Raw genomic sequence first — 26,306 nt, forward strand, 5'->3', positions numbered from 1 at the left:
TACGTAAATCCGGCCCGGTGCCCAGTAAATACTAATTAGTAATTACTAATTACTATAATATATCTGTACGCTGTTAATTTAATTAGTTAAGTACGTCCCTCTCGAGTGTTTTTATGATGGATGCCTTTAATGATTAGACATGTGTGCAGCCGATTTTGTGTATTAATCTAATCTAAACTAACTGAACATTGAGCATATAATATTACCTAAATAAAACACAATGTTACGTATCTGTGCGGATACGTTTTAGACACCTGTTTAGGATTGATAAAAAATATTCAATTAGACAGGTAAGTAGGTAGTTTCTCAATGATTAATAAAAACAAATGAAACACCTCAAATACTACATTATTGTATATAATATTTATAATATCAATAACGTTAGATAGGGGCCACTGAACGTAGGTACTTCTGTAACACTATTTTTGTAAAGACAAATTATAATAAAATAGTTCCAGCGCATCTATTCTATACACAAGACTGCTATCGGCCGCTATCGGCAGCTATCGAGGGTAATTTTTCATATGTTGTTATCAAAGTATTAGCACGTATTGCAATTCCTAATGAGAAGATAACTCACAACTCAACGGTGACAAAAGGCTTTCAAAAAGTGGATATCTCTATAACACTTTACATTTTCAGCGTATCTATTCTATACACAAGACTGCTATCGGCAGCTATCGAGGGTAGTTTTGTATCGAAGTATTAGCACTTATTGCAACGATTACAATAAGTTAGTTGTAATTGTTACAATAAGTGCTATGTTTTAACAGCACCTCTCTTGGGTGTGCTGAATTTAAGAGCGAGATAGACAGTTTTGACTGTTTAGACGGCTAACTTATTGTAACAATACTTATAATTCTTCCATTCAAACATGTGAAAAACTACCCTCGATAGCTGCCGATAGCAATCTTGTGTATAGAATAGATGCGCAGGCACAGTTAAAAGTGAGTTAAAATAACTAAATCATTCGTTATTTGATTTTCTTTCCATCACCTGTTATGTGCCGTAACGATCGTTATGCCCCTTCAAATTTGTACTGAAAGTATCCCAGTGGGTCTATTCTATACACAAGGCGGCTATCGACGGCTAAAGTGATACATATTATCACTTTATCATATTTATGTATTGAGGTATTATAATTGTTACACTAAGTTAGCCGTCTAAACTGTCCATCTAGCTCTAAAAGTTAACTCAAAAACATTGCACTTTTTGACAGTTTATGCGGTTAAATTATTGTAACAATTAAGCGCCTCCACACAAATCAAATTTTACAGGAGGCATAAAAACATTTTTGTTATGGTTTTCGGTCAAGTTAAAATACAAAATATACATAACCGTGTAGTGCATGATAATTAATAATTTGGTTTATATATACATCATCTGATATTAATTAATGAGTTAAAGATAAACCTACAAAAATTATGGTTAAGTCGTTTTTCCCACTTTACTTCCTTCCTTTTTTTGAAATTGCCAGCTAAATTATTGAGATAATAAATCGGCATTTGCAGCTTTCCTTTGGACACAACGTTTATTTAGTTTTGTCCAACGCTATTATCCAATAAAACCTATTTTGAAAAAACTGAGGGTTACGTCCTTTTTCCTTTATACAGTCGACATCAATATGATAAACTACCGTCGATAGCCGCCGATAACCGCCTTGTGTATGGAATAGCTTCGCAGGAGCAACCATCCAATATCTTGATCAGTACTCAGACTTTAGAGTGTTCGTGATTTTTACCTTCTCGTTCGTTGCAAACTTTTTAACAATTATTGGAAAAAATTCCTTCTTAGAAATTATGTTGCAATGGCCGACCGGTTCAGCTTTACCCTAAAGTGAGATTTGGACTGACTTGGGAAGATTTCCCTTTCAACCGACATAATATGGGGACACTTCCAAACTACACGATTGGAATCACTGCAATTCACCACTAATCAAGTAGAAGATTCGAATTCTATACTTTTAGTTGTAAAAATATGATGCAATTGACGCAATTATTAAAGTATTGTGTTAGGTCAGGTATTTACAAACAATGCAATTATGCTAGCGTGTAGAATAGTATTCATTATACAGCTACCAATTCAACTACATCCATTCAAAAAGTCCTGGAATCGCTAACGAGTATTTTCATACAAACTGTAGTCAAACTACTGCCTGCGAGCAGTAAGTATAGCTCTCTGACTGTTTTTTGTATTGTCGTCGTTTCAATAAGGAAAGAAAAACAAAAAATATTTTTCACCGACGTTTAAAATAAACCCATCTGCTTCATTTGACAAAAAGTCTGAAAAAGATTGGAATTGAGGATTTAAATTAAGTACTTACAAAAACTATTGTCAGATTTAAAATTGTAAATACCAAATTAATAGCTACTCATAACGCCATTTGGCACTTGTTAAATAATGTTTTTCGCAGATTAAGTGACCTCAGAAATTTAAAGAGAATTGTCTATTCCTCGTAATTATTTTTCTGCTGACATAGGTCATACACCTTACGAAATTCAATTCAAGACATGCAATGTAATTATTCTAACTTAAAAGAATTATATCGCCAAGAAGAAATGCGTATATTTTACAATACTCTAGATCCGAATAATATATTATACATAAATATTCTAGAATTTTCCAGAAAACTGCTTGTCATTTTTGGCTCTACCCATGTTTGTGGACAAACATTTTTGACAGTGAACATTAATAAAAAAAACCCTTCACGTTTATACATAACGGATAGACATAAACCTGGTAGGTACATTATTACATTTATTAAAATTGTATATTATTTCTCAATAAGTAATAAAATAAAACATGTAAAACAACACATACCTATTTATTTTGCTCTGTTTAAATTTACATTTCTATGTGCTCCTTGGTCTTAATAAGCCTAGCCAGTGGGTAGTCCTGTCAATAACATGTAAATTGTACGTATTACACTATCCAATGATCAGCGTGAGCTGTTGCACCGGTAAGAGATGGCCGTACAGCATAAAGATAAAAAATGACGCGTTGTCCGTGGAGAATTACAGACATTATAATTAATACTCCAATTTTCCAAATTCAAAAATAACAATACTTTAATATTCGTTGGTATTAAATATCTGATAATAACGCTGTCAATATTAGCAGATATTTTATAGGTACGACTTAACACTTGCTAGCACCTTTATTGCTTTTGAATCCCTTTATATAAATATACGATATGATTGTATTTCTAATTTACATACCTATCTACCAATTTTCCTCTGACCGCCCCTTGTATTGCGGTGGTTCGTACTTTTTTAGTGTTTTATTTAGACACGAATTTGATCTCAATGCTATACAGTCATCGCATTATCAGAGATCTAGAATTTTTAATATACTTACATCAATTTTGAAAAATTTTCACATAACGTATGGCGTTAAATCTAAAGTTTTTCGACGACGAAAACAGTGTAAAACTTTTCATAATACATCTAGAATATTATACCTGATTTTCGTGAAAATCCACATAATAAATACCGCTTTTGTACCATATGTCTCTTCTATAAAACAAAAATGTTAAATAAGGAATTATTCATTTTCATAAGTACTTGAATTATGTTTTATTATTTTATGACTTATTTTACTACCTGTTTTAAATTACTAAATTCTCCTCCAGTCTTTGTTCTTGTAAAAGCAATGTTAATGAATCTTGTTTCTTGAAATGCTTGTTTCTAAGTAGACACTATTTCTGACATTTTCTATCGCTATCTGGAATATTTTTATGAATAGCAGTTGGCAGCACTATTTCCGGTACAACAGTTCACAGTACAAGTTCATTTTCTTTGGATTTACTTGTATTTTATTTTATTAAAAACATTTTTTTCTTAAGTGTATACAAATACAACACCTAGGAACGAATGTTGGACCTCTTTCATTAAGCAAACAAACGGGAGAAGATGGGCATGCCTTTAAAAATCTCTTCAATTAATACAGGTTAATGACAAAATGTCGACACGAAGTAGACTGTAAATAAATTTGACTCACTGAAAAAATATGTCCGAGTCAATTAAATTGTCAAAAATGTGACTAAGTGCGGACACAACCGATTACGGGACAATGTCGTGCAAATAATCATTTTTAATTTTGTCTCACCAAAAACCACCGGCATTGTTCGAAATTCAAAATAAAAGTCACGAATTCTTCATTCCGCTGATGCTGCTGAATTTATTATTCTGAATATTGCTTTTGTTTTGTTTTGTTTTTTTTTTGTTTAGTGCGGATCGTCGCGCTTTTGTTCCTGGTCTGCCGCATTCTGCCACAGCCCATCTGCATTATTTTCTCGACATTTGAACCGTGGCGGCTTTTAATAATTTTACGCTCTTAAAAGTAGACAAAAAATAATACATTACTACACATCGTGACAAAATAAAGACACTATGAGAACATTTTTCAAAAGAATATTTTCCACACGGTGGCAACAATACATTTATATAAAGCCCCGTCTAGACGCAGATATGAAGCTTTATTCACACGATAATAGCTTTTATTATTTCATAAATAGCAACACTTGAATCATTAAACTATTTGGGGTTGTTAAACTTTAGGTTTCTTAAACTACGTACGTGTAATTCAAAATCAAATTAAAATTTACTGAACACAGTACAATACAATACAATACAATGATATAGTATATAGTAGTCTAGGACGGATTTAACTGGAATTATATCATAACGTAATAGGTACCACATTCATAAAGCGTAAAGCGTAAAAGACTGCTTAGTAAATTAAAATTTATTTGACCGGTAACCTTTATTTTAATTATAACCATTTAACATACCTAATACCCAAGTATATTTATCCAGGATAATTTGTACTCAAATTTTAAATTCTCACGATATCAACGCACCTGTACGTTATCCAATTGGCAATAATTGAACATTTTTTTATGTTTGATGTATGGAATAATCAAAGGATAATTGACAATACCTATCCTCAAATCGGCAACATCATCTAGCGGACAATTATCAAAGCAGATCACTATTGCATAGCCCCAATGTAAAAGATCATTCGTTCGCAGCTTAGTATGTCGCAATAAAAAAAAATCTGAATTTACATTAATATGACTTAGTTTAAAGATGTGGAATATTCTTCCATATTGAACCTTCAGTGATTTCCCTATAAAAAATTGTAACCAAGCTTTCGATTGAAATAAGTGTCATTTTTGTATAAGTATTAAAAAACATGTACCTACACCTTTTATCTTTTCAAAGTTTTTATAAAAATTAAAGGTCATCCAGATTCTTATCTTGGCTCATTTCCATATATTTAGGCTCCGTACATATTCTTTCTCCAGCGACGTCATACTATCTGTTATATTATTAATACATTTCATGATATATTTTATTCTAAATTTAAAAAGTAAAACAGTAATACGAGGTCTGTGTTTATTTGCAAAGTAAAGTTTACGACTTTGTCTATGATATCGTTCCATATTCAAATTCAATAATATGCTTGTGGAATTAGAAGATAATCAAAGTCTTTTAATGACTTCATAATAAATCGTCAAATGTAACACTTTAATTACTAATAATGAGTTATGACACGTGTAGAACCCTAAAACAAGATTAATACGAACGGTAAATCACGTAAAAATCTCTTAATATATTAAGTGACAACGTAAAATAAACTCATAAAATTTTAATGCCCACCTTCGCAGCCTGCGTTGACTATGCGTACTTAATTAAAAGTAAACATTACTTTATAGTAGGCACCCGCGCCGGCGATGTAGGCACAAGGATTAATTAATAATGCCTTTAGACAACGATTATGGCCCAGTGAACCTTGAATTAGCGGCCCGTGGGGAAATTTCAAGTGGGTATCTTTAGCTTGTCACGCTACCGGCGTAGCACTGATTACAATATTTCGCCCGCAATAATAAATTCTCTTTAGGCGTAGAGGGTACCTACTCATAGACAGGGTCTACGCAGCGTGGCACTGGCCTGCCATCTAGATTTGAGAGTCACCCTTAATGCGAATGAATGTCCCTTTACGCTTTTATGAAGTGTAAATATAATAATATGGTATATATTATTATATAGATTTTTAGATAATAATATTTTAATTCAAAGTATTTTTAAGTAAGTCACCAGGATTCAAACTTGCAATCAAGTAAAAATAAAGATGCAGCTAACGTAGTGTCTACATCAGTGGGGAAGGTTGGAGAAACTAAGACTACAATTTACAAATGGTGTTGGTTAGTTTATAAAAATCAAATAAACCCTGCCTAAACCAAACCATAATAGTTTTGGTATATTTTGGGCGATCCGACAAAATTATGCACACTTTTCATTCATACTTATTTGTTTTTGTTGAATTAGAAAGACATATTATTACAAATGTTGTGGGTTATTTTTTTTAAATTCATTAAGCCCTGCCTAAACCAAACCATAGTAGACAAAAAATGCTTTTCTATCTATAAGCTATCCAAAATTATGTAAGGTTTAATGGCATAATTTTAGATTTTGTAAAATCATCTGTAAATTGTAGACTTAGTTCAATGAAAACAAATACAGTATAACCCCTATTTTACGTTTTTTAAGGGACTGAAGAAAAAAAACCTAATTGGAGGGAAAATATAAAAGGGGGGTATTGAAAAAAAGAACATTTAAATTTTATGTTTCTAAAAAAATAACGTTTTATTAAAAAACAACATTCAATTAAAATTTTTATTGAAAAATTGTTCGAATGTCACGACCCAATCATTGTCAAGTGCGCGTAACTCGCATATTTTGATTATTTCCGACGTAAATCGCGGGAAATAAAAACGTAAATGTGGGTATTAAATGTACTGAAATACATCGGGACTGAAAAAAATACACGCAATTGCCAGGAAAACGTGAATTCCGGGAACGTAAAAACGAGGTTATACTGTACGTATGACTAACAAAGTTTATTGTGGACTATTTATGTCGGATTTTAACAGCCTACCTCCGCCCTTCGCCACTGGTCTACATGATATTATTTGTAAATAAAAAAAACATGATAATTGGCACGTAGATTTATAAAACGTGCCTATGACCAATTATCATGAATTATGACATGAAATCGAGGCTAGTGCAAATACGGCCGAAACCAAATATGAATGATGTGAAGCCTACAAAATATGAGGAAACTCGGCAACTGAATCGCAACATAGGTACTACCTACTTGTAAAGTTTTCCGTTACATAAATGCAAGTGCACAATCATTTGCTAACTCAACGTATGTCAATATACTGCATGCATAGTTTGGACAGTCTACATCGTAAACATTGGCGTACTTCAAATTAAATCATTTAATAAGAATACAAAATGCATGGCTATATATTAACAGTATTGTCTTCAAAGATACTCGTAGCACAAAATATGTGTCTTTGGATGTAGAGCCACCGCTCGAAATAGGAAATTTGACAAACCGGAGCGCTCAATAATTTTACGAAAATATTTATACGATATTAATTGTGTGTGTATTGTATTAATTGTATATGTACATAGCTGGAAGAAGGAATAATCGTTGGGACAAATTTAGTCATCCAGTGGTATCCAAGAGGTATAAAACGTCCGCAAGGTACCTAGACCTAGAGGCCGCTGGATCGATGAAATGATAAAGTTCTGCGGAAGTACGTGGCAACGCAACGTACAGGATCGAGAGAAGTGGAATCAGCTTAGAAAGATGTGTTAGATTTTTTATTATGCGACATATCTAGCTCAGACGGTCAAATTAATATTTCCACAAGACGGAGCAATAATTTTGGAAATATTATGAGCCGGAATGGCGCACCGGTGCGTTCCGGTCTATTTCGAACCCTGTAAGTAGAGCTGGAGCCAAAAGAATTAGCTGTTAATATGTATACCTCCGCACTGAGCAGGTCCATATCCTCAACACTACACCTTAACAGTGATTTAGGTTCTACATGTCCGACGAAAACATTGTGGGATAGATTTTTTATACATTAATCCAGCGATACGTTCTTATTACACCTATGTATGCATGATAATAAATTACTTTCATGGCTTTTAGTAATGATTTTAATTATTATGGAGCGATTGACGAGAGTGGGCTGGGAAAGCGCAGGCGATGAAATGGTTACTATTATTTTATTGTTGTGAATTCAAAATTATTTAGATCGTTGCAAGGCGTCCAGTGGACGTGGCTAGTGGACAGTAATAAAATGAATCACCGAGTAATCCCAAAGAACAAGGTACTAAACCTCTAAAGGTCTAAAGCATGGGTGTGAATATGACATGTATAATACACAACTCGGAAACATGCCTGATCGAAAAATAAATATTGTGATAAGAGGACATTAGTGTCACGTAAAACCGCAATAAACATTTTCAGATCAAGTAACATTTTTGCTTAATTTTGAGATATTGAATTAAAAAAATATTCCCTTGAATACCTATGAAAACCACAATCAAATCCATTTCCACAACCAAGTCCATTTTTTTGTATAAAATTGACTGTTGATGCCATCTTGTGGAGAATTTCTAAACGCATTTTTCTGTGTAAAAACATTTTCGGAAAAATAAATCTGTGTCCTATAAAAACGTGTTTCTAATAAAGGTGGTCAGGGAAAGATCATTCCATGTGCATGAATAATGGGTAATATGCATTGTATTTTTGTCAATTGAGTAAATTTTCAAATAAATGGTAGTGTTTATTAATCATATTTTTATGTTAAATAATTATAAAAATCGTTTAAAAATTATAGTGAAAGATTAATTGAACCAACTATTCAGAGTTTGAAACTTTAAAAATCGATGTCCTCAAAATGATACAGATGTGACATAGAATGATATTTGCTTGTGGTTTTCGTATGTATTCAGTCAGTGGAAGGTCGCACGTACACGCCAATAATTACCTAGATACTAATTGCTAAAAGTCGCAGGTCAGGTGTTAATTTTAATGACGGTTTGGACATGGAGATATCATGCAGGGCCTGCGCGATCAGTTGTTTCTGTGATTGTTTCACTATTACTACTAACACTGCACTAGTAAGCAGTGGTGTAGTAGGGGGGGGGGGCGGAGCTTATTGGGGCGGTACATACTCAATACTCAGTTTTCATCAATGTTATTTTACACACAATAGTTTTGAGTTACGTGTTAGTTAGCATCCCGACGCTTCGATTTTTTTGTTTTATCTATCGATAATAGTTGCTTTTACGAAATTTGATTTCCATTTAATAAATTAAAACCAGGGCTCGAAATGGACCGGAGCGCCGTTCCTGTTCGTGAAATCGGTAAAATTATCGCTCCGTCTCGTGGAAAAAATAATTTGACCGTCTGAGCTAGATAGGCCATATAATAGAAAATCTAACACACTTATTTTTATGAAATACACATAAAATTTGGTAACTATGTCTTCTAACTATGATAACTATGTATTGTTCTTCAGAAAACTGTCGAGCGCTCCGGTTCGTAAACTATTCCATGTCGAGCGCTGATTAAAACATGTGAACATACGTAATTTTAAAACATCTCGTATACATACCCACTCGAAAAAATCTTTAAAAAAAAAAAAACGACACCCGACAGGCCTTGAACATGTAACCACTGGATTCGCGCCAATGTGCTTTTCCAATATTCATGAGATGTTTTCAAATTATGTACTATGTTCAATGTATAGAATATTATATACTCACAAAATCTTGTGAATTATTCGTTGAATAAAAGAAATAGTTTATTAAAACACGTGCTTTAGAAATAGTGGAGGGTGGGAGGGTAGGGGTGTGAATTAGGATATTATAGTATGTCACTGCTAGTACTTAAGTGTTAAAAATTTGTGAGGGAATTCAAACCTCACTTCTGATACGAACAACTTACATATTACAAATTTGATTACGCTCTCCCGTTTAAACGCTACACGAATTTCTACTACCTGCGTTAAAACTAATTGATATAATTGTTCGCCATTTAAATTTTAATATTCAGAGTGTACCAATTCCAGGAATGTCTGAATACTGCCATTTCAACAATCACGAACACGCTGTAACGTAAATACGAATCAGCGCAAAGCATAGATTTTTTTTACTGCGAGAATTAAACGGCATATCTGGCCATCATCGTTTCGATAATGACATACACGTAGATTTGTGAGCGTGAGCCGAAATCTGAAAATTAGCGACGTGTCTTTGGTGCTGGCATTTTGCAGTTATACTTTTATAATGATGCGCCCCCAAGGGCTCGACCGAGCCGCTTGTTAAAATATAAAACCCAACACGGTTAAGTACTTAAAATAAACGTGAATATGAAAAAACAAAAACATTGATATAGGTAAGTACTTAATTGTGTAGATATCGTATCACTGATGGACTGGATGATTGCCATATGATTTTATGTTAATCAATCACATTAACATGAAGTTAGATAGTTTTAACAGAAAATAAATCATAGAGTGTGTAATTTGTGAGCAATAGAAGAAATCTCATCTGGTCATATTTATGTAATGTTAAATTATTCCTCCAAATTTATGTGGATCAAAAAGAAGATTCTTTCTGATAACAACTTAAAAATGTAATGATATTTGGCTTGTTAGCAAGGAGCCATCTTAAAATACTGATGTACCTACTTAAGATACTATACGAACAAGAACGTCTTGTCTACGTGTTAAAACTGTGTGCTAACAACCCCCTCCAATGCAATTAATCGTACTTCCGTTTCAAATGAGGACCGCCCCTAAATTTATCATTTTATTTTACGCTTCCGTGGTGTAAGAGTCTACCAGTTTACGTAATTTGATGGTTTTTATAATAATAATAATAATAAAAAAATATATATATATATATATAACGATCAGGAGTGATATTAAAATTATTATTAGTAAACTTTTGGTTTATAGCGAAGAAGAAAATGAGTCGCATCTAAAAAGAGAGCTGACACATTATTTAAACACGCGTTGTCGCCATGATAGGTACGTCACTGAGAAGTCTTCCATATGAAACTACAGCGACTTCCGGTTATCGACGAGATCTTGTTGTCGGACAGTATTTGTAGTATGTGTAGTAGTATTTGGTGACCCAGAGAAACGACAACGCATGCGAATGCAATGTGTCATTAACTCAAAAAGTAGATCAACAACACCCATGTTTTTTTTTACAATTATATCTAGAAATCGTTCATTAGTGAAGGTTTCAGATCGCTGGGATCAATAACGATGAATAATGAATTTCAAATAATATCTAATAGTAGGTATATGGGAAGTGGGCAACAATGACAGAAAAACCCATTTTATATAATAGAGTAGGTAAGTTCACCAGTTATCTATTTTTTTTATCGTACCGCTTGTTAATAATTTTGGAGGACATCCAGTTAAATCATGAAGTCATAATGATAATATAGTAAACCGTGACATAAAAAAAACCATGTGGCTTGAACTGTTCTCCGCTAATCTCAGTACAGGTGTTTGACCCGGTATGTTAGTCATGGAAGGTAAATACTTACAAAAAACACAAGGAAAGTACACATCATGCAATACTAGTTTTCGCAAAAGAGCTATTTCGTGCAAAGGATATGAAACCCGATTGGCTTTCGAACGTCAGTGAGTCAGAAAAGCTTTTCAGTGACTCAATCAGGCTGCATTTTTGATGAGATCATATTATTGTATATGCATATTTTATTGCTTTTAATAGGGTCAGTGGATTCATTTTTATTGTCCCGTCATTACTTGGAGTTCGGTAAAATCTGACAATTTAATTATAAGCCATTATAAAACTATCGAAATGAAATGAAATTGGTGCGGTTTTAAGTTATGACTGATTTCCACGCCATATTTCATGAGGTTCGATTTTTATGACATAGTTAGAGAACATAATATTATAGCAACATTCAGCATACGCGACCAAGGGTTTTCAAATTTCTTTGTTTCACGGCGCCCTTAATATACAAATATTTTCCCGTAATGGAATGGGTGAGCAAACCACACAGTTTCTCAAATCTTGGAATCAAACTAAGCACAGTTATCCAATAAGTAAATACTCAAACTGTAGCCTTTAAGCAGACTCAAAATACCGGACCTTACTATGTTTAATTTTTCAAAAGTTATGTAAAGTCATACATTACCAATCTACTTCCACTACATTTTTTTTTCTATGTTTAACATATAGGTACTTATACTTACAAACCATCAACCAACATAATATGTGTCGCTACATTTCAAAATCAGCCAAGTCCACCTTTAGGTATTTTTTACTTTTTTGTGAATTGCTGAAGGACTACTGCTTTCTAACATTTCTGCATTATCAAAATGTGGAATTTATTAATTTTAAATATTCTATACTCGAAATATTATTAACTTTGAGAAAACAAAAAGCTGTTTTTCTCCTATTCATCTATTATGGACTTGGCTGATTTTGAAATCTAGCGACACATATATAGTATACACAACGCTACAGAGGAAAAAAAATCTGCTCTAAAAAGTTGAATTGTTATAGAATTACTATAGCATAATAATGCCACCTTGAGGGACATCATTGCAGTTATCTTCATTTCTCTCAAACATTGAATCCAATTTAACTTTTTCATAAATTATCTCCTTGAAAGTATTTAAGCATAATATTATAATATGACAGTGGCGAAGGGTGAAGATAGGTTATTAAGATCCGACATAAAAAGTGCACACTGAACTTTGTCAGTCATACGTATTTGTTTTCGTTGAAATAAGAATACAATTTGCCGATAGTGTTAGTTAGTTTTTATAAATCAATTAAACCCTGCCTAAAAACAAACTAAAAGGCGATCCGACATAAATAGTCCACATTTTTTCAGTCATACTTATGCCTAAACTGAACCATAAGAGATTCAAAAATATTCTTCTATCTATAAAATATCTATAACTATGTATGATTTAATGACATAATTTTAGATGTATTATAGAAAACTATTTTTTGACTATTGTCTATTATGGTTTGGTTTATGAAGGGTTTTTTTTTTTTTTAAACTTACTAACACTACCTGAAAATTGTAGTCCAAATTCGTATGACTGACATGTTTTAGTGAGAGGCATAGCATGTCACAAACTGGACCAACAACGCAATCTATATACGTAATGTACATGCAGAATTTAATATAATTTACATTGTCATGTTGTAAAGTTAAATTCTACTAAGTAAAATAATAACTCAATTAATTAATTAATGCAATCTATTATTATGATTGTACATCACTGTATTTATATTACGATTATCTGGCATTATTGATTTTTTTCAACGTTCTGCGGCGGTCCCGGACGCCCACACTTTGAACACCAATACGCTTAGATTAAAAATTAGTGATATACACGAATAAGGCGCCTCAGTTTAACATAATATACCTATAGTGCAAATTAACAAGTTGTGATAACTACTATGTAGGTACAGTAAAAACGAAACAATGATGCGGTTCGTCGATTGTATATGTACGTATACGTACGAATACGCGGTCATCGGCTGCCAGGCATTTATTAGGGCTCCCCATACGCACGCATACTATCGACCGACCGCATTATTGTTTAGTTTTTACTGTACACCTATATGATATGATATTGTAACTTCAGCTAGCGAAAAGCAAACGTTTCATGTGCGTCAAGGAAAACCGCTGAACGGAATGTCAGAATTATCACAATGGCTACGCATGCACGTAAGCTATCATAGGCTTTGTCTTTTTTTTTGTTAAAACTAACAATGGGTAGACGTCATACTATTATATATTCATGTAAAATTGCCCATAAAGATGGCTTATCGTGCTATGTTATACGCACTATCGTGCCTCAGTAGACATGCCAAGGCCCTAAAAAGTTAAAAATTACGCACATCGCACATGCTACATTTACTAAACCGAAAATTAACACGACATGATTATTTCCTCAATATCCATTAATCTATTACCATCATCATCAACCTACTGTCCGCTAGGCCCCGGTCAGGGTCGGCCCTACCAAATGCGAGGTACAATTGGAATATTGCGCGAGACACCTAAGTAGGTACAAGCCGCGATTATCATTATCGGCTCCAAAAACGCTCGACGCCCCCAACTATCACCTCGGGTTACTTACTCTTATCAGTTTACTGGAAAACCTATTATAAAAATCTTTATGTAGTAACTGACCATTTTGATAATATATAAAATTAGGTACTCACCTTTAATCTCTAATTGGAAATTGGTCATATTAATTATTAAAAATTTAAATTCCTACGTTATGCAGTAAGAGAAAATTAACAGGGAAATTATTGCAAAGCAGCATAATACTGGCTACAGCAGCCAAAAAGCTTTCGTCTAAAAATATTATGGTTTTGTACTGCATCTTCTATGATGCAAATGAGATCATTTTGAATGAGTTTTTATAAACTGTTTTTCCATTTTAATTTAATTCCTGGTTATAATATGTATTAGAAACACGTCGTTTTCGATTTACCCCGATAATTCTATAACTCTACTGCACAAGATCCTTGCATTTTAAGGGGGGACATGCTCAGCGTAGGTCAAAATGGAGCTTTTGTTCTATTTTCAAAGCATGATCCTGGACATACCTTAAACGTTGTAGATAATCTATTTATACAATTTTGAAGCCTTATTATCTTTTATATATATTTTAAATATTTGATGACTGCATAAAGTATTTTTATTACATAAAATAGTATTCATTTAAACCTCTCGCTCTAATGTTTTAGAATATAGTCATATTTCGGTACATAACTGTGCAGTGGTGTTAAGATTTTTTACATTTATTAATTTTTAAACGCATTTATAAAACCATTAGTATAATTTATGTCGAGATAATTTTAGTAAAATAGTCACGATAAAAAAATATATTGATAATCACAGAATCCCAAATTTGACAAGAATTAGGCATTTTATTATTCAAAAAATGGGCAAGATTAACACATTTGAAGATAATTCTAAAGATACTCACTATAAGCTATGTCTTTGACCATTCAAGTGTGATAAACATCCTATGAAAAATGATTGCTATATAATAATTATTGACCTAAGAATAAGGTAGTGATTTTTTGAAATACGCCATTTCTTTTGACATTCCCCAGTGGTCAAGCTACAACATACGGCCGTAGCCATAAATTGACAAACTATAATTGAAGTAGGGAGTAAAATGATGTTAACGCGCGTGTTTGAACACGTACCGTTTAAAAAAAACCCACGCTGAGTACGTCCGCCCTTAAACGTTTATTCAAATATTCGATAGCAATTAAAAACCAAATTTAATCCATCATTTTTTTGTTTATTTTTTAAATTGAGAATCCCGAAGTAATTCAAGGCGCGAGGCCTAAGGTCGGGCCTGGTCCCAGTTACTTGTATACTCTTGCGGTGGACAACCCAAACCCCACGCAAAATTTCCAATTCTGTGTTTTATTCAATATTAAATTTATTTACGCATCGGACTGAGGTTGCCCGTTGCACGGTTGCCTCGTTTTATTGATTTTAGTCAGTGTATGGACGGAGAGATAATATCAATGTGAAGCAGGAGCTTAGAGTCTAGGCAAACTTTTTTATAGTAGCTGTATCTCACCTGATAATGCCATAAGAGCCAGATGCATGGAAACGTTATTAGCTATTTAGCATGGCTAGGCTGTTTAACGAATGGCGACGAAAAATATAAACAAAACATCTGCTGTACCGAAACCTTTTAAACTGAACTCTCAGACGTCTGTCATTTTAACCATAACTTATTAAATAAATTGTTTTTATTCAATTATTTAAAGTTTATATTAACTATTAATCTATATTATATTGTGGCTTTGCATACTTTTATCAATATTGAGATTTTTTTTAAATGAATGTTGGGAAATTAAAATTAAAAAATGGTCACATTATTCGTGACGAAACGCGGTGTGACATCACTAATTTAGAGTTTGAAAACCATTATTGTGTTTTTTATGTATGCGTTATTTCGAATTAACGTAACTCGACATTCGATGCACCTAGGACAAAGTATTTAAACTCATTAAGTCATTAGTTACATATTATACTCGTACGTTATCAGTTCACGTGCATATATTATTGCATTTGTATTTGCAATATTTCATTGCAAATGCTATGGTTGAAGGAAGGCATTTTCTTTTCATGTAATGACGCGATATGACGAAAAATGCTAATTACATTGTCTTGATTCATATTACATTATTTTACATTGTTATCCAATACTTGCTGAACATTCTCCTAACAAAGGAAAACGCTATGGGAATATTCGACATTAAAAAATATTTCCACACCGATTACAATATAAATACAAAATATCATCAATGCCTCGATTAAACAATCGAGGCCCTATCCTTCTCACGGGAAAGCCAGATAAAGGAAAGGAGTATTTAATACAAAACAAAACACAAATTTATTATGTATTGTAATTTATAATCACAACCCAGTTATCTAGATAGAGTGAACTGTATATAAGGGGATTGCTCTCATCGGTTCACTGTCAAGCCGAAAACGTGTTTGTTCCAAGCGTAATTGAAACGGATTGCTACATTATTTTTATAGCATCTACTTTTTGGAAAATACATAATATTTTCATCATAACATTTATATATCTAGATGTGACTGTCGGCCGAGTTATAACTAGGGCTGTCAAAAAATTATCAATACTTTCTTTTGATGTCGATACTGACTTTGCGACTTCTTTTGGTAATAAATCCCTCACGGGTAAGCATAATTTGATATCGATATGACAGCATTAGTATAAGCTACCATTTATAAATTATATGAAAAATAAAATTGATAATAGGTATCCAGTTCATTACAATTACGATTGAATGATACACGCTAGCAATTCTCTTAGGAATATTTGACGTAGATTAATCGTAAACAGTGTTGACAACTGTTTCACAAAAATACGAGTATATCAGATAGGGTAAGAAAATAACCCAGATGATAGAATAAAATGCTATTTTTTTTTAAATTGAAAAAGTGTCTAGAAACCATCATTTCAAAAAAAATGTGTCACATAAACATCGTTTTTACAAGAAGAAAGATCGAAAAAGAATTTAGTATTTTACAAGTGATTTATCTGCTGCAACGCAGCGCAAGAAAACCAGTATCTATAATGTCTGCGTATTGCATAACACACTGAACGCAGTGAGCGCAGCAACGGATTGTTGACAGGTGACGGTGCCACCAGGTATTTTTTCTAGAAGATCTAAAGTACGTAAAACCAGCATATTGATTTTCAAGCAAATCTAGTGTAATATTCTAGTTTTATTATAAGACGTTTTAAGTTGTTTGCGATGTCGAAAAACGCTAGATTTAACGCCATACGCCCGATGGAAATATTGCAAGCTAGATTCAAAAATGTTAGATCTGGCAAGAAAAACGGTAAGTTGGCAACGCTGATCCTAAACGACTAATAAGACGGTACTTTAGTGAAACAGCAAATATTTTCAACTATAGGTGCGACGAAATTTTGGACTCGCTGGCAATCGGAGAGCGAACGTCGAGCTATGAACACGTCAATTTATTTCGTGATGGCGACGGGGGTATTAATTCTTAAATCGTGTAAAGATGACTAAAAAACGTTACCCATTTAGTTGAAAAAGAAAACATGTCAATGAATATATTATTATTGTTACTAATAGAACAATAAACAGAACATTAAATAGATTTATATGACAAATTATATTTCGTTCGGCACGCGTCATTTGCACAATCCGCGGATCGCCTAGCCACGATACGATCTTTTTAGACCATGCCTCAACTGAGGTAATAATATTGGTCGTGCAGTGAAAATATCTTCCGATCGATTTAAATACCCACGTAGGTATATTGCAATTAAAATTTTGAAAAATATCAGACTCATATCAATTAGAAAGAAAAAAAATAAGATATAGTGAGCCGGTGGGATTCGATAATAAATAATTTTAATAACTATGCTATCTGTCATCTGAGGTGTTTCAAATTACGCCAAATTTATCAAGCTTTGTATTTAAATCAAAATATTATATTACTAACATGAATTAAAAATGGTGTCCGGAGTCATTTAGATTTATTTATTTATTACGTTATTTTACATGTAAGTAATTATTAATAAAAAAACTAAGGAAAATAAATATATTATATAATATTTAAGAATTATTATGATTTACCTATATTGTATAAAACCATAGTTCATTCACATTATTAGTTTATCTTAAATCTACGGTTTTATCTGAGGCCGATAAGACAACAATTTTATTATCGTAAATACATTAGATACAGCACAGCTATGGTATAAATCTGAGCTGATTGATTTAGTAGCCGAAATTATTGATGATTGATTCAGCGCCTATCTATTTTAGAAAGACGTAGCACACAACTCGCAAAAAATAAAAAAATGTACATTTAAAGACCTCGCTTAGGTCCAGATCAAAACGTAAAAAAAGAGTTTGGAAGATAGGAAGCGACAACATATTATTAATTATTTTATTAATAAATGTATTTATACCAATCGTTAATTGCATGTTTAAAATAGCACAAGGATATTTTTCTAATCGATTTAATAAGTTTCCGTTAAGATTACGTACCTTTTATGCTGATTTATCAAGGTAAAAAGAAAATTTTTATTGAGTGGTGCATGCGATGGTTGTGCAGTAATAGCGGCCCACATTAAAAAAAATAAGCACATGTAGGTATTAATAATACACTCAGGCAGTGGTGATTTTACTTGAAACACAGGAGGCGCTCGCTACGTCAAACGCGTACATGTAAATTGTACCTACGTATTATATTCACCGTAGCAAAATTCGACGTGAGCTTTCTTATCGGAAAAAAATGACCGTATACTAAACGGTCATCTCTGATTTTGGCATAATTTACGAATTCAAGAATGACAACCTAACCTTACCTAACAAATAATCTCGGCTATTTTCAAAATTTGTTTGCCGCTGGCTTCCTGTAAACCGACAAGAACCGTGTTTTATTTAGACATGAATTTTATCTACTATACGACCCGAAGAGGTTGGACGGTACAACATTTCTCGGTGAAGTGTGATACGGCGATCTGCATACGTACAAATTCCCGGACACGACGTCAAACAGTTATCTTAAATCTTAAACATATACGAATGTATTCTTCATCATCTGAGATTTTAAAATGTAAAAATCCTCGCAGCACACTTTATTATTGTGTTTTAACACTCAGTGGCGGTTTATCGCATAGATAAAATACGAAAAAATAATATATACCTACATATAGTTTTTTTTAAAACTAAAAGTTGACATATTTAACATATCTATCATAGGGTGCCTAGAAAATAATACGTATGATTAACTTTGACAGTTATTTTCTCTATTCGCTGAATACTTACAATTACAGGAGCGATGAAAGGTATTTTAGCGCCCGGGGCAGTAATTAAAAATGCGCCCCTTACGTAATAAAAAACTTTCACATATAACCTATAAATAATAAGTTCACCAGTATTCGGTTCTCATTTAAACAACTAATAAAACAAGTGTTTGGCCCCCTAGAACTGAACATTATTTCTTTCCCCTTCCTAATACCTGTCGGCCAATGAAATCTAATCAATTTTCGAAATACAGTATAATTACCAAACACATTGTTTAAATAATAAAACATTGATTTGTATGTTAATCATTCTCTCCATAATTTCGGGATTATATTTCCATGCCATTGTTTACTATAATACTACTTTTTTCTACGATCTGAGAAAACTACACCGGTGATTGGTGAACGATAAAGAGGGCTCTGGAAACAAAGAAACAAAGAACATTCAACATCACTTTTTGTAGAAATCATACCTGTAAAAAAGAAATAAAACGTTTTTATTGACTTGCCAACATTTTAGGATTATGAAAACTGCCGCCTTTGTCTCCACAACCCCCAATAATTTAAGATCTATGTACCTATAACAAACAGGGAGAGAGCGGAATCATATTATGAATGGAGGCGGCATGTCATTATTAGCTAGGTCTAAGCCCCCCATTATTGATGTCAATCACTAAACACGAAGACCTGATATACATATTATTTTCTTTTTTACTAACTACACTATTATAAACACGGTAACGTGGTGTGTTATTTTCATTTTGAAAACAATATTTTAAATATTATAATAATGTTAGTAGATTCATAGTACTGAAATATTTCGCGAGTCTTTGGAAAAACTTTCCATCCACTTCCATCTAGTTTGAGTTTAAGAAGCATTTATTTTATCTAATACGTGCAATGATAATTTTCTTTTTATAGTTACCATTTCTTTAATAATATGTTCGAACGTGAAGCTACGCATTTATTTACTACTATTCTTCTGAAATAATCTTGTCCGACCCTTGCAACGCCACTGCTTACGAAGTTAAATAATATATACTTACTAATAAGCTAAAAATAATATCGTATAAGTCGACGTTGATAGAAAATTCATAGGAATTCTCTCAACTTGACATGGCTAGAATAATAATATGTAAGCAAAAAAACATTGAATGAAATTTAATACCTACGGCAATACATTATTATGCACAAGTGTAGTATTTGGTCACCAACACCTGTACACGTAAACAAAAAGTGACAAACTTGTATGACCGAATGTTTAGGTATCATCAGATTACGTCATTACCTCGACACTGCAACTCGGTAAATCGACGTATGCTGTTTTTGAGAATGTTACAAAATCTGATGTATTTATATCCTTTCCTGCATACTTGATTCAATTAGAAGAAGGGATTGCAATACCGGTTTCTCAAAACCGGTATCCCAGTATTTTTCGATACCGAAATACCGGTTTTTAAAATCGGACAATGGCGATATAAGTATTCGGCATTGAAAGTGGAAACAAAGTCTATAACATAAAAGGTTTAACATGATTGTATTTTTTGGAGTTACGCGATGTCTGGTTTACTTCCGTTACCCTTCAACGCACCTTGGAGACCAGCAATGCCACGTGCTATATAATATTAATATTTTAAAGAACTTTTTATATACTTATTATTTAATATATATTTAAGTATTAGTAGATCCACACATACATCCACGATGGCCGCGCAGCTTAAGCGTCTGCTTATAGTGTCGTGGGTCCCAGGTTCGAATCCTGCGTCTGGCAAGTACACATCTTGTTTTTCAATTTGTGTATGAGTCAGAGTATGGACCTAATAAGTTGAGCAAGTGGCTGACATCCATTTCTCGTAAAAACAAAATCTGTGAATACAAACCTCGACTCTGTAGAGGTCCATAATATGATCTTATTAGGATCGGGTATCGTCGGAATAATAATAAATAATTAGTAGATACTTCTGTTTTTTTTCCATATATTTCAAAATACCAGTATTCAATAGGAAAGACCCAAATACAGGTATTAGTATTTTCATTCGGTATTGCAATCCCTAATTAGAAGATAACTCACAACTCAACGGTGACAAAAGGCTTTCAAAAAGAGGATATCTCTATAACACTTTACATTTTCAGCGTATCTATTCTATACACAAGACTGCTATCGGCAGCTATCGAGGGTAGTTTTGTATCGAAGTCACTTATTGCAACAATTACAATAAGTTAGTTGTAATTGTTACAATACGTGCTATGTTTTAACAGCACCTCTCTTGGGTGTGCTAAATTTTAGATTGAGATAGACAGTTTTGACTGTTTAGACGGCTAACTTATTGTAACAATAATTAATTATTCGATACAAACATAATATTAAAAACTACCCTCGATAGCTGCTGATAGCAGTCTTGTGTATAGAATAGATGTGCTGGGACCAAATGGCAGCAACATTAATATTTTAAATACCTAGGTGTTGCTTATTTCCTTACAACAATTTACTCTATAAAAATTATTAAATATTGCTATGACCAAGTGACGGAATAATATGTAATTCAATCCAGTTAAGTAAATATATGCCCTCTACTACGTTTACAATTAAATTCCCCATCAATTTAAAATCGAAGTTGCCGAGTTGTAGTAGTGAAGCGACGACACAGTATTCACGTGGGTTGTCCAACAAGCATTAAAATAATTGAAAATAGTTTATTATACATAAAAAAATATTTATCTATCTATTTAAGAAGTTTGATAAAAAAAACGAAAGTTTCACCTACGTGTTTTTCACTCACGCCGTCCTTCTTTCAAAGACCTCTGATTCAGAGCAATTAAAAAAAATATTGTATTTTCCGATGACCAACGAAGAAAAAATATTATATTTAAACAATAATTTCACAGGCTAGTCAACAGAAAATCAAATTACTTACGACGCGTCAAATCTAATTTCTTTCGATAATATTTATCTCCCACGCAGTGAAGAGCTTTCTCGAGAATTCGAATGTTATTAAGAATTAAATTAATTGATGAGAGTTCTGGGATAAATTATTTTATTCCAAATAAACTGGCTAGACATTTTAAATTTAAATTAACGATGTTACAAGGGATGTGACTGGTAAATTATTGGCATTTCGATAGTTGTTATTGATTTTTTTTATCTAGCAATTAATAATGATAGATATCGCGTAGCCGTCTATGGTTTAGTATTGTTTGTTTACGAGAGCAATCAAATTTTATTTTGACGTGATAAAGATTGTTCGTAGCTCCGATAAAATAATTTGCTTACAAATTGAATGTCAATAACATAAAGTGATCGAATAATCTCTATTAGTGGGTGTGGGTGTACGCGTCAAATAATTATTTGCGTTGTAAAACGATAAAAAACAATTTGTGTAGATATTCACTGTCGTTTGTATAATACGTTAGGTACCCATTTTGAAAATACAACTTTTTATTGATATAAGTACGTTTTAGTTAGGTAGGTACGACTTTTTCACGGTCCGGCCGGAGTACGGATGACTGACATTTCCATCCGGATGACGGAAGTACACGACATATTATTATGTCCACTACATTCGTCTTCGTAAAACCAGTAACCATAAATTAATCACTTTTGACATCTTTTTTTCTGTGTTGATAATAGTTTGAAGTTCTAAAAATTATAGCATTTTCTTGTGTGCACAGAACACTTTTTGTTTGGAATCTTTTAAAATTATGGTATTTTTGAGGTATTTAATGTAAAATTATAGAACATACATAATTTTGAAAACACGCATGAGAAAATATAGCCAATATAAAGTATTAAAAAGGCCAATAGTTAAAATTTGTCGCAATTAAGCATGGTAGTCATAGCATAGTGGTAATGCACAGGGCGCAATACCCAAGAGACGTAGGTTCGATTCCTGCCGGGTGTCTTACTTAAAAAAAAGATTTTTTCTATTGGCTATATTTTCTCATGAGTGTTTTCAAAAATATGTATGTTCAATGAATAGAATGGTACATTCTTAAAATCCTATGAATTATTCGTTGAATAAAAGGAATAGTTAAGTAAAATTATAGTATCGATTATCTAACATTTTCACATTGTATCTGACATTCAATATTTTAGATAGGATGGAGTTAAAATGTTATTCAAAAACAATTAAATAATATTAAATAAAAACAAAAATACGTTGAGCGCAAAAATAATTTAGTTTACTTTTTAACGAAATTGTATTTTTGTTTTTTATTTAATTTTTATTAACTGATTTTTTATAACATTTTAATTCCCCCTATCGAAAATATTGAATGTCAGACACGAGGTGTCATTGTTAGACAATCGTTATACTACATATTTCAAAGCATTTCCCTTGAAATCTTATCATCAATATAGCTATACACATTCGTTGTTTTGTTACACAAACTTGGCTTGGGTTCTACAAGATATATGAATGTAAATATATCGCAATTAAATAAGTTTCATAATTTCATAGATATCCATAGTATAATAGACAAATGACGTGTACGTGTATTGGACGCCAGCCGAGAAATGTTCGGACCAATCAAGCGGTTGATACGATATGGAAAAATTGTCGGATGCTGGAATGACGGACTTCGGATGACTGACGTTTGTGGACAAGCGGCGATACAAACGTGATACTCTGTTGGTGCACAACAGAGTTGAAGAACCATGTAAAACTTCAAGACCGGCACGCATAATGTCCCGGTCAGCCTGGACCTAGTAAAAGTGGTGATGTTAATGGTACGAGAGCTTAAAAAAGCTCATGACTTACTTGGATTGTGGACGGGATTTTCATATTGGCGGAAAAGCCAAAAGGGGTTTTAAAAGGGGACCGTTCGGTCGAAGCTTAAAATTCTGTTTCTAATTAAAAAAACGCCACACATTATCACAAATATTTTTTTAGTTTTTTGAGACTAAAGCGTCAATTGAGCTACTTTACGAGCTGTTTGTTGGCGAATTCGGGCGATTCAGCTACTGTGATTGTGATGATGACTCACAAAACTTTCCATTCGCTGAGAAGCCAGTAAGCTAGCGACTATTTTGACAGAACGTAGTTCGTCTTTACCGGGAGGGCTCTACTGCGCACACGCAGTAGGCCCACACGCCGGCGTGTAGCGTGTAAAGTTGACCGGCTTTCAACTTTTCTCGGTAGATTGTTTACAATCTGCTTGTTAGCTTGTTTGATGATGACACTGGGCGACTTTATAGGCAGATTGTAAATTCGCCAACAAACAGCTCGTAAAGCAGCTCAATGTAATTGACGCTTTAGGCATACAAATTTTCGCCATCCCTGTTATATAGCATTCTTTATAATGTATAATATATTATTTTTTTCATTGCTTGAATGGTGTTTGCTTATATATTAAATATATTATTTCATGATAAAGTATACATGATAGATAACTATCAGAAGCATGTGTAAAGCTTCAAAGAACAGAACTGATACAAATCATCAAATTCTATTAAGATAAATAGTACCTGCCGAATTATAAAGCATATTTGGACACTTTTCCAAATACGGGAGTCTTACTCTAAAGCTAATGTATTGATTATTTAAAAAAAATACATAATATTAAAAGTATTTTATATTTAGGTGATGGTTTCATTATCGGGATTTCATTAATTATTGTAATTTAAACAAAAACAATTCAGAAGCTTCATCTTTCTAAATCAGTGGTAGATTATATTAATATATTATGTTATATTGATCCAATTTGAATAATGATAATTACATATTATAATAAATTAACAATTAGTTTTGACATTATGACATCTATGCTACTGCAGACATTTGGACAATATTTAAATCGATGTTCATTACATTACGATTACAGTATGAATTTTGTTATTCGAATTTGAAATGCATTAAAAGTATGAATAATATAATATAAGAAGGTAAATATTTATTTTTATAATATTAAACAGCCAAATTCATTAATAGGTAAATAGCCATTAAAAAGCTATTTTTTTGTGTTTCGTGTACGAATATAAAATGTATGGGTATACAATGTACACGTCATTATAAATATACCGAAGTATTAGTGTATATGTGTTATCGTCATTATCATCAGTATATTACAGTAGATAAGACCAATAATTGTAATATTTCCATAATGTTAAAAATAAAATACATATCCTGTACTATTTAAGGTAAACATACAAATGTAAATAAAATAAAAAGCAAAATGTACTTACAAACAATTTCAAAAAAATATTAAGGCTGTCTGGATCCTCTTGGTGATGTTATGATGTGCAAAAGCAATCATAAAATCAATCACGAATGCACAATAATAATATTTTGACAGATAGTTTTTTTTTTCACTATTAACAACACGTATTACAAAGTTAACAATGTATTGTCAGCACTGTATTTCATTATGTATATAATTTTGTGAATAGTTATCGTTGCACATCTGAAATTTAAACAATATGATTTATTAAAAAAAAAAAATAGTAAATTGCTATGTGGGAGGGAACCGTTCTGGATCCTGTATTAATTATTAATTAAAATTTCAACTAAGTCAGCGAGATAATTTTATAATCATAAACGAATAGTAATTCACTCGTAAAGATCCGGTCCTCTGTATTTATTTATTTTAAATATCACACAAACCCACACATTGCACTAAAATAGACGTATGGTCAGAGATAGTATTTTATGATACTATCAACCAACGCATAATAAAAGCATTAGAAATATTCGATTATACACTATCTGATATAATAACTTACATAAAACCACTGCTTTAGACAGAAACACGCTAGGAATATTATTGTTGATTAATTGAAGTTTTTTTTTCAAATCTACAAATTAATTTGAAACGTCAAAGTCGCGCTTGACAGGAGACAGGAGACAGAGAAGGGACCACTCTGTTTCAGTGTGGAGTGACTAATAAAAAATAAATACACGAGGTCGGCGGACAACGTATACGCGAACCACGCGAACATTATTATTTGAATAGGCATTTAAATTACAATATAACCTCTTGAGACCCGAGATAGAACCAGTCATGAGAAAAAATATTTGTGCATTTTTCTGTTCAATAAATATTATTAAGATCACAAAAAAAAATTAAAATA

At 32.5% G+C, this 26,306-nt stretch overlaps 1 protein-coding gene across 5 annotated transcripts in view; it reads right to left on the reverse strand.

Annotated features, from left to right (window-relative positions):
* The window catches only part of LOC147078380 (protein phosphatase 1 regulatory subunit 14B), a 104,604-nt gene that overhangs the window by 61,696 nt on the left and 16,602 nt on the right, over window positions 1-26,306 (reverse strand). For 3 of the 5 annotated variants that reach the window (XM_085959058.1, XM_085959064.1, XM_085959075.1), the window contains exon 2: window positions 25,422-25,639. The exons of 1 other annotated variant lie outside the window; for it this stretch is intronic. The gene's annotated coding sequence lies outside the window, so the exon portion shown is untranslated. Of the gene's footprint in view, window positions 1-25,421; window positions 25,640-25,958; window positions 26,123-26,306 lie in introns of those variants that run through there. One more of the 5 variants, XM_085959068.1, reaches the window with a different exon arrangement.

This window comes from Rhyacophila brunnea, unplaced genomic scaffold, assembly GCF_057557595.1.
Source record: "Rhyacophila brunnea isolate RB1 unplaced genomic scaffold, BYU_Rbru_1.0 scaffold_11, whole genome shotgun sequence".
Taxonomy (NCBI): Eukaryota; Metazoa; Arthropoda; class Insecta; order Trichoptera; family Rhyacophilidae; genus Rhyacophila; species Rhyacophila brunnea.